General features: G+C 37.6%; 1 protein-coding gene across 2 annotated transcripts in view; it reads left to right on the top strand.

Moving 5' to 3' along the window:
- Positions 1 to 7,344: 7,344 nt before the first annotated feature.
- prickle1a (prickle homolog 1a) overlaps positions 7,345 to 9,079 on the top strand; it is a 27,443-nt gene continuing 25,708 nt past the window's right edge. Inside the window, exons 1-2 of one of the 2 annotated variants that reach the window (XM_079858942.1) lie at positions 7,345 to 7,395; positions 7,485 to 7,615. The gene's annotated coding sequence lies outside the window, so the exon portion shown is untranslated. Of the gene's footprint in view, positions 7,616 to 9,079 lie in introns of both variants that reach the window. The other variant, XM_079858941.1, reaches the window with a different exon arrangement.

The following is a 9,079-nucleotide window of genomic DNA, read 5'->3' on the forward strand; positions in this document are numbered from 1 at the left end:
ATTAGAGCAACACAACTGTCCCGTTCTGAGCGAGCCGGACTCATGTGAGATCGTGTTGGTCTTACAGGCCCGGTATTGTGTCTTATATTCCTCCCACTCCTCCCATCGCTCTCCACATGCCAGGAATCTGGCAGAGACTTCAGGATCAAAGCGGGGAATGCAGAACACAACCAGAACCATTGAGGAAATTTGTCCAGTGGAATTGAGAGCCGCTCGCCTGATGACATGAGGAAATCATGGCTGAGAGAGAATAGGGTTTCACTTTATTTGTCCCTTTAACACATTCTGTTGACTATAAGTAACGTTGCACCTAACTCTCATTAGAGTATTAGTAGAGTAATAGTAGAGTATTAGTAGAGTGTTAGTAGAGTATCAGTAGAGTAATAGTAGAGTATTAGTAGAGTGTTGGTAGAGTGTTGGTAGAGTATTAGTAGAGTTTTAGTAGAGTATTAGTAAAGTAATAGTAGAGTTTTATTAGAGTAATAGTAGAGTGTTAGTAGAGTATCAGTAGAGTAATAGTAGAGTATTAGTAGAGTATTAGTAGAGTGTTGGTAGAGTATTAGTAGAGTATTAGTAGAGTGTTAGTAGAGTATCAGTAGAGTAATAGTAGAGTATTAGTAGAGTGTTGGTAGAGTATTAGTAGAGTGTTAGCAGAGTATTAGTAGAGTAATAGTAGAGTATTAGTAGAGTATTAGTAGAGTGTTGGTAGAGTATTAGTAGAGTATTAGTAAAGTAATAGTAGAGTATTAGTAGAGTAATAGTAGAGTATTAGTAGAGTATTAGTAGAGTGTTAGCAGAGTATTAGTAGAGTAATAGTAGGGTGTTAGTAGAGTATCAGTAGAGTATTAGTAGAGTATTAGTAGAGTAATAGTAGGGTGTTAGTAGAGTATTAGTAGAGTGTTAGTAGAGTATTAGTAGAGTAATAGTAGGGTGTTAGTAGAGTATTAGTAGAGTATTAGTAGAGTATTAGTAGAGTGTTGGTAGAGTATTAGTAGAGTATTAGTAGAGTAATAGTAGGGTGTTAGTAGAGTATTAGTAGAGTGTTGGTAGAGTATTAGTAGAGTAATAGTAGGGTGTTAGTAGAGTATCAGTAGAGTATTAGTAGAGTACCAGTAGAGTATTAGTAGGGTGTTGGTAGAGTATTATTAGAGTAATAGTAGGGTGTTAGTAGAGTATCAGTAGAGTATTAGTAGAGTATTAGTAGAGTATTAGTAGAGTATTAGTAGAGTAATAGTAGGGTGTTAGTAGAGTATTAGTAGAGTATTAGTAGAGTGTTAGCAGAGTATTAGTAGAGTAATAGTAGAGTATTAGTAGAGTATTAGTAGAGTGTTAGCAGAGTATTAGTAGAGTATTAGTAGGGTGTTAGTAGAGTATTAGTAGAGTGTTAGCAGAGTATTAGTAGAGTATTAGTAGAGTGTTAGTAGAGTGTTAGTAGAGTATTAGTAGAGTGTTAGCAGAGTATTAGTAGAGTATTAGTAGAGTGTTAGTAGAGTGTTAGTAGAGTATTAGTAGAGTAATAGTAGAGTATTAGTAGAGTATTAGTAGAGTGTTAGCAGAGTATTAGTAGAGTAATAGTGGGGTGTTAGTAGAGTATTAGTAGAGTGTTAGTAGAGTGTTAGCAGAGTATTAGTAGAGTGTTAGCAGAGTGTTAGTAGAGTATTAGTAGGGTGTTAGTTGAGTGTTAGCAGAGTATTAGTAGGGTGTTAGTAGAGTATTAGTAGAGTGTTAGCAGAGTATTAGTAGAGTATTAGTAGAGTGTTAGTAGAGTGTTAGTAGAGTATTAGTAGAGTATTAGTAGTGTTAGTAGAGTATTAGTAGAGTATTAATAGAGTGTTAGTAGAGTATTAGTAGAGTGTTGGTAGAGTGTTAGTAGAGTATTAGTAGGGTATTAGTAGGGTGTTAGTAGAGTATTAGTAGGGTGTTAGTAGAGTATTAGTAGAGTATTAGTAGGGTATTAGTAGAGTATTAGTAGGGTATTAGTATTAGTAGGGTGTTAGTAGAGTATTAGTAGGGTGTTAGTAGAGTATTAGTAGAGTATTAGTAGGGTATTAGTAGGGTGTTAGTAAAGTATTAGTAGAGTGTTAGTAGAGTGTTAGTAGAGTATTAGTAGAGTATTAGTAGAGTATTAGTAGAGTATTAGTATAGTGTTTGTTGACGTAGTTGCAAAGTTACTGATAGTCAACAGAATGTTCAAATGGGACCATCAAAATAAAGAGTTACCGAAAATGTTTAGGCCTGAAATATTAGGCATTTTAATTGCTTATAAAATCTCCATCCATTTGGTTTTAACATAAATACACCGTTAAACTGAGTGTGATGTCATATTTGTCAGGCATACATCAATGAAACATGCAGGTCTGTAATCTTACTAATAAACTGAATGCGTTTTAAATACACAAGAACCAGTTTTATATATTTATCATCAATAAATCCAATCGGTTTTAGTCTCATACAAAAGCATGCATGAACTACCAGGATTTCAGTTCAGATCTGCGTGGAACTGATTACTGTAAAGTTATCTACATGTAAAGCCGAGTAAACCTCTATACCAGAGAAAGATCATAAACGGTTCAGGGAAAAACCCCAGTTAAAATGCAGTTTTCGGAACGAATGCGTCCAGATAACTTTAGTTATAATCTGACATGTCTGTGCGTTTAAAGCTTGACCTTTTCATGCACTCCAGTGTTTCTGACAGATTCTGAAACGAGCTCTGATTGAGGACAAAACACAGATGCTTAGATGTTTTAGTCCTTGATGTTGAGCTTGACGTCATGTCAAGTGAGACTGTTTCCCAATTCCTTCCTGCAGAATGTAAAAGTTTGTTTTAGCCTCGTTTCACTTCAGACTCTTCAGACTCCAGGTCAGTTAGCAAACACGTCTCTCGTCATTCAGGGTCCAGACAGAAAACGCCATGTGACAGTCACAACAACACGTTCCTCACGGTTCCTCACGGCCTGATGTCCTTAAATAGATGCTTTAAATCCTGCAGGACAATATAAAGACCTTAACAGGGAACAGGGAACGTTCTCAAGGTTCTCAAAGTTACGAACAAACGTTCTTCCAGTAACATTTATAATACGTTCATTCAAAGTTTTCTGGACTTTAATAATGTTCTCAGCACGAAAGCATCATTTATACATCGTTCATGGAATGTTTTTTTCTGAAATGTTCCGTCGGATGTTCGTTTTTTAAATATCGCTACTTGTTTCAGAACATTCCGAGAACATTCAAAAGTAACATTCCCATGATGTTTGAAGAATGATACAATGTAATGTTTCCTTAATGTTCCTTTTAACAAAGAAAAAACTTTTGTTTTTAATTGACGTTTTAAACATTCACAGAACATATTTTATAACCTAATGGGAACGTTAGCAAAACGTTCTTAGAACATATTTTCCAAGGATTGTTGGAAACCTGTGAAGTGCATGAGAATTTGGAGGGAAATGTGGTTAAATGTCATGAGAATATGCCCAAAAATATGCTTCATTTTCAAATGCAAACAAAAGTTCTTTTCTGTTGATTTTGAAATGCGAAATATCACCTTTATGCTTTTTACAATACATTATATTGTTTCAAAGCAGCTTTACACTGATAAAATAATGCAGCAAAGTTTCCAGAAGAAAACAGCATCACAGTCCAGCTTAAGTAAGTTCAGTGATGGTTCGTTTTTGTTGTAAAAAAGTTATTAATGTAGTTCATTTATATATATATATAGCCGCTCTGGAGAAAACCGTGATGTTTTCATCGATGTTCTCATATAATGGTGTCAATGCAATATTAAGATAAACAAATCTTCCTGAGATTGACTAACCCGTTGAAGCATAAAAACCCAAGTCAGTTTGAGAGAAACTCTGCACCAGTGCTGATGTTGGATTAAAGCATGCAGGGATTCATGCAGTAAAGCTAGCGTGTGCATTAGCATGTTTGCTTTAGTAATAGAAACTCGTTGGTCAATCTGTGGTGTTTTACAGCAAACAAGCGTCCAGGACGGTCAGGCCTCGGGTCTGGGCTCTGATTGGCTGATGTTTGATGGTGGACTGGCGTTCGGCTCCTTCTGTTTGTTTGCCTTTCTTCATTTGTTTGTTCTAGAGATTTCCTGAGTAAACTGAGTCCAACAGGATCGCTCTATTTTGGTGGAGAATTCGGTCAATTACATCAAATCTAGTGACCAGTTTATTTAATGGCCCTGGCTGAGCGAGGTTTGTTTTTCTGCTGGGCTTCACGCTAAATCAAAGTCAACATTTTGAGCTTCTGTTGTTTTCTTTTTGAAGACAACAAACTTTTTTTGCATTTGTTATGTTTATATGGAATAACAAATCACACTGGAAATTACAACGCCATTATCCTTCAACCAAGAGCCAGTCTCACACCGGAAACCTCTAAGCTAATTATTGGAAGGGATAAAAAAAAGAAGAAGAAGTGAAAAACAGCTTAAGATTTCCATTCGAAGAGCAAAATCCATCTAGAGAAGAAGGGAGGAAAGTGGAGGAGAATCCCGGCAGGAGATGAAGAACTTGTGCCGGTCCTCCACGGAAAAACGCCATCTTTCCCTAATTAGCAAGAGTTTGTTGGAGCGCTTTCCCTGCGGGAGACGCACTGAGGTCTCAATCTGATTTAAAGGATTAAAGTCTCCGAGCACACGTCGAGACTCCAGGGTGGCGGAAGCTCTCGCTCACGCTTCACAATCCTGTGTGTCATTAGTGGAAATGTGCTGGACAGTTTCACGCTCCCGCTGACCCACCCATGCTAATCCTAACCGGCTAATTGGGTTAGTCTGAAGGGGAATTATTCTTCAGTGTAAATAAAATACTGTGGAAAGTTAGCTTACGGTTAAATGACTGAAACCTTAAAATAACCATTGGAGAACATAACCAGTGGAATAACTTATTAGTACATCAAAACTTTGCTGCAGAGTTATGGGAATGTTATTTTGTTTTAAAAACACATTTAAACTAAAACGAACATGTAACATTCACAAAAACAATGATAAGTATAATAAGGATATATGTCCACTGGTGTGGATGATAGTTATCGTTAGTTATCTTTATCGGTAAAGTCATAGTTATCTTTATAGTTATCGTTATAGTTATAATTATCGTTACTGTAATCATTATAGTTATCTTTATCTTTATCGGTATCATTATGGTTATCATTATAGTTATAGTTATCGTTCCAGTTATCGTTATAGTTATAATTATCGTTACTGTAATCATTATAGTTATCTTTATCTTTATCGGTATTGTTATTGTTATGGTTATCATTATAGTTATAGTTATCGTTCCAGTTATCGTTAGAGTTATCGTTATTAGGGGCTTTCGCACTGGATAGTTCTAGGAACGAGCCACCAGGGTGTTTCCCGAGAACTAATGGTTCCCGTAGGAACGTTTTCCTGGTTGCATTCGGAAGCCAGTAGGAACTCTGAAGTGACGTAAGACACGCTTGTTGTTGTGACTTTTATTTTGACGGCGCTGAGAACGACTGATCTCACAGTGCTCACATTCTCCGTGTTCATTAGTTTACAATCTGTCCAATACGATATTAGATAGAACTGTTATACATAGAGAGTAGACAGTAATGAGTTATTAGCGTATGCCGTGTGTTTGATGTCCAGTGTTGATGAGCAGAAACACATATTCATGTTTCTCTCTGTCCCTCAAAGTTGCGTTGGGTTTTCTCCTCAGTGTAAAGGTTAAGAGGCTCATCTATCACTGTTTTACATGTTCATAGAGTTAGTTTCTGGAGTAAATATATAGGCTATAATCTGTGTGTTTACACAGCTTTTTTAATAATGGCGGATGTTGGTGTTTCGCGTGTGTTCGGCCAATCAGCGAACACTACCGTCAGGGATAGTTCCTATAGCGCTGGTTTAGACCGACTCTGAAGTAGGAGTAAATTGTAGTTCCTGCGGTGCAAACACGCCAAAATCCAGGAACTTCCGCCAATACTTCTAGGAACTATGAAAAGCCCCTATAGATATCTTTATAGTTATCTTTCCAGTTATTGTTATAGTTATATTTATAGTTATATATATTTATCATTACAGTTATCGTTTTGGTTATCTCTGTCGATATCATTATTTTTTATGGTTATTGTTCCAGTTATCGTTCCAGTTATTGTTAGTTATCTTTATAGCTATCGTTATAGTTATCATTATAGTCATCCTTACAGTTATCATTATAGATATCGTTCATTTGTGTGAACGAGCCTTAAGTGAATCCAATGATATTGTTAAAGCGACAGACAACACAACCTATATGCTGGTGTGTTCGATAATATAGTTATCGCTCTTAGTGTGAACAGCCCTTAAGAGTTGGTTCCCAAAAAAAAAAAAACTAACGTTAGGGGAACATTCTGTCTTTGGTTGTTGTTGTTAATGTTGTGGTTTATGTATAAATTTGTTGCTAGTCCTTCTCTTGAAGCCTATAAATCTGAAGATAAATGACACAGTACGTGGAAAGTCCATTACAAAGCACTGTAAGTGGAGGCCATTGCTAGTTTACAACTCAATCATGTTGTTGAAAGCATTTTTACGAGCCTCTGCCATAAATATTGGGGCAGATAAAGCACAGATAAGCCTCAGATAAGAGTGAGTGTGAGGGGGCTAATGGGTTAGCATGTCTTCAGGCACGTAAATCAGGTCTGAAGATATGATATCTGTGATGACCCAACGCCTTTAAGAGCTCCTGCTGCTTACTTACTGCAAGCGTTCAGACCACGCAGGAATAACTTGCGTTTCAAAACCATAACAGAAGTGTAATTTAGGAAGTTTGATTCTGTGCATCTTGTGACATTTAAGCTGAAGTCATGTAACATCCACCTGGTCTAGATCAAGCTGATTTAAAACTGTAAAACGGCAAACTTAAGATCAAGCAGCGTTTGATTGACAGGCTGAACCTGGTCTCACTTATCCATGCAGACTAGAGAACCGGTCATCGGGTCACAGCCTCCCCTAAACCCCTCATACACGGCAAAAACACGAGTTTTCCAGCACAAATATCTAAACATTCTTTAATCAAGATAAATTTTCTGCAGAAGCAAAATTAACAACAATATTAAATCTGTCTAGGGTCAGAAAAATAAACTATGGTAAAGAAAATGTATGTTCCTGACCTCACTGACAAATATATGTTCTGGTTTTTAACCATAAAAACTTAATTTTTACTTAATTTCTTCATTTTGCTTCTCCGGTTTGCATTTTGAAGTCATTAGCTTCTCCGGTAGGTAAATGCATGTTGATTTAAGAATATTTCGACATTTGTTCTGAAAAACAAGACAGTAATACTTAGTAAGACAAATATTTTGAAGGTTATAAAATTCAGAAAGTGCGCGCGTAGTACGTTGCGTCTGTGCGCGCGTTGCGTCATGTGAGGCACGCGGACGCGCCGCGCGCAGGAGGTAAGCGAAACTCCCCAACACACACTCACACACACAGAGCTCTCACACAAACACGCACGTTCCCCTCATCTGAGTGTGTTTCACCTCAGATATGCCGTTTAAAGCCCGGATCTGCAGTGACCGACGCCAATGAGCGCGAGCGCGGATCCGAATAACGCGGATAACGAGCATCTGAGCTGGAAACCGGATTGTTTTGGGTCACTACTGGAGAAATATTCGGGTAAGATCTGATGTTTAGCGTTTCATACGTGTGTGAAAGACTTCTGCTCAGTTATAATGGATAGAATATACGCTTTTTGTAACATTTGCATTCAGAGACACGCTTAGATTGATGTCTGATGTTATTATTAGGGGCGTTTAGTTGTGAAGTCTGGAAAAACTCTGGAAAAGCTCAAAGGAAAAGTGTCCCAAGAGCTTCTGGTCTATTTCTACACTCATTATCCAGGTCGGTTTTAGAGAAAAGGCCAGAGTTTGCTGTGAAGTTGTCAGAAACACAGAAGGGTTTATTGCATGTGTGTTTGGACTCAGCTGTGCCTGTCACTTCAGTGACAACTGCTCCTTCCCAAACACTGTCTTAATCCCAATCCCAAGGTTTCCATCAGATTCCTCAGGCGCTGTTCTTCATGTTCTTTGCTTTACTTCATTGATCTGTATCTCTGCCTCTTTCCAGACACCGTGGGAATAGATCAGGGCAAAAATTACAGTTTGGTGTGTCATCATTTAGGCTCCTCATCCTCAGCTTGTTTCCGCCATGCAATACAAAAATAAAAAAGGTAATTGCGACTTTTTATCTCACAATTCTGATTTTGTTTTCTCTGAATTTGGATTTTCTTCAGAATTGCAAGACATGAACTTGAAACTGAGAAAAAAGTCAGAATTACGAACTCAGAATTCCAAGAAGAAAGAATTGTGAGATTTAAATTCAAAATGAAAAAAAAAAAAAAAAAAGTCAGAATAGTGAATTTAAACTCGGAATTAAAAAAAAAAGTCACAATTGCAAGATTTAAACTCAGAACTTTTAGAAAAAAGTCAGAATTGTGAGATTTAAACTCGGAATTAAGAGAAAAAAATGTTGGGGGTTGCGCGATTAAAAAGTCACAATTGTCATTTTGGCGGAAACAAGCCTCCATACTTTCCAAACCTGTGTGCTGGTATTTATTTATTTTTGCTGAAACTTTATACAGTTCTTTTCCATTCAGTCCATAGTGAACGGCGGCTGTCCGGCTGCAAAAAGCACAAAAACAGCCTCGTAACATTCGTCCGCATGAACACTTGACCTGTTAGGATACTTGTTCTGTGGGGTTTCTCTGTTATTTTTAGGAAGCTGATAGTCATGTTAGCCAATTCATTGCATGGAAAAATTGTCCATGAAGAATTTTCAAAATGCTTTGTTTTGTTTTCCACTGAAGAACTGCAGTCAGACCGGTTTGGAGCGACGTGGCGGCGAGTAAAAGATGATGTTTTACTCTGATAAGCACAGTTAGAGCCAGCAGGGAAGTGTACATCAGCTTTACCGGGTTTATCTGCACTCATATGTCACGAAGCGTTTGCTGTGATGCCAGCTGGCAGAGTTCGGCCCCGCAGGGCCCCACAAATGTCAACAGGACTCAGTTTCCATACGAAGACACGCATTCACACACACTCTTTGAGATCCTCTCTTCACCCTCTTGATCCCAGATTGAGA

The sequence above is a fragment of the Squalius cephalus genome, assembly GCF_949319135.1.
Source record: "Squalius cephalus genome assembly, chromosome: 23".
Taxonomy (NCBI): Eukaryota; Metazoa; Chordata; class Actinopteri; order Cypriniformes; family Leuciscidae; genus Squalius; species Squalius cephalus.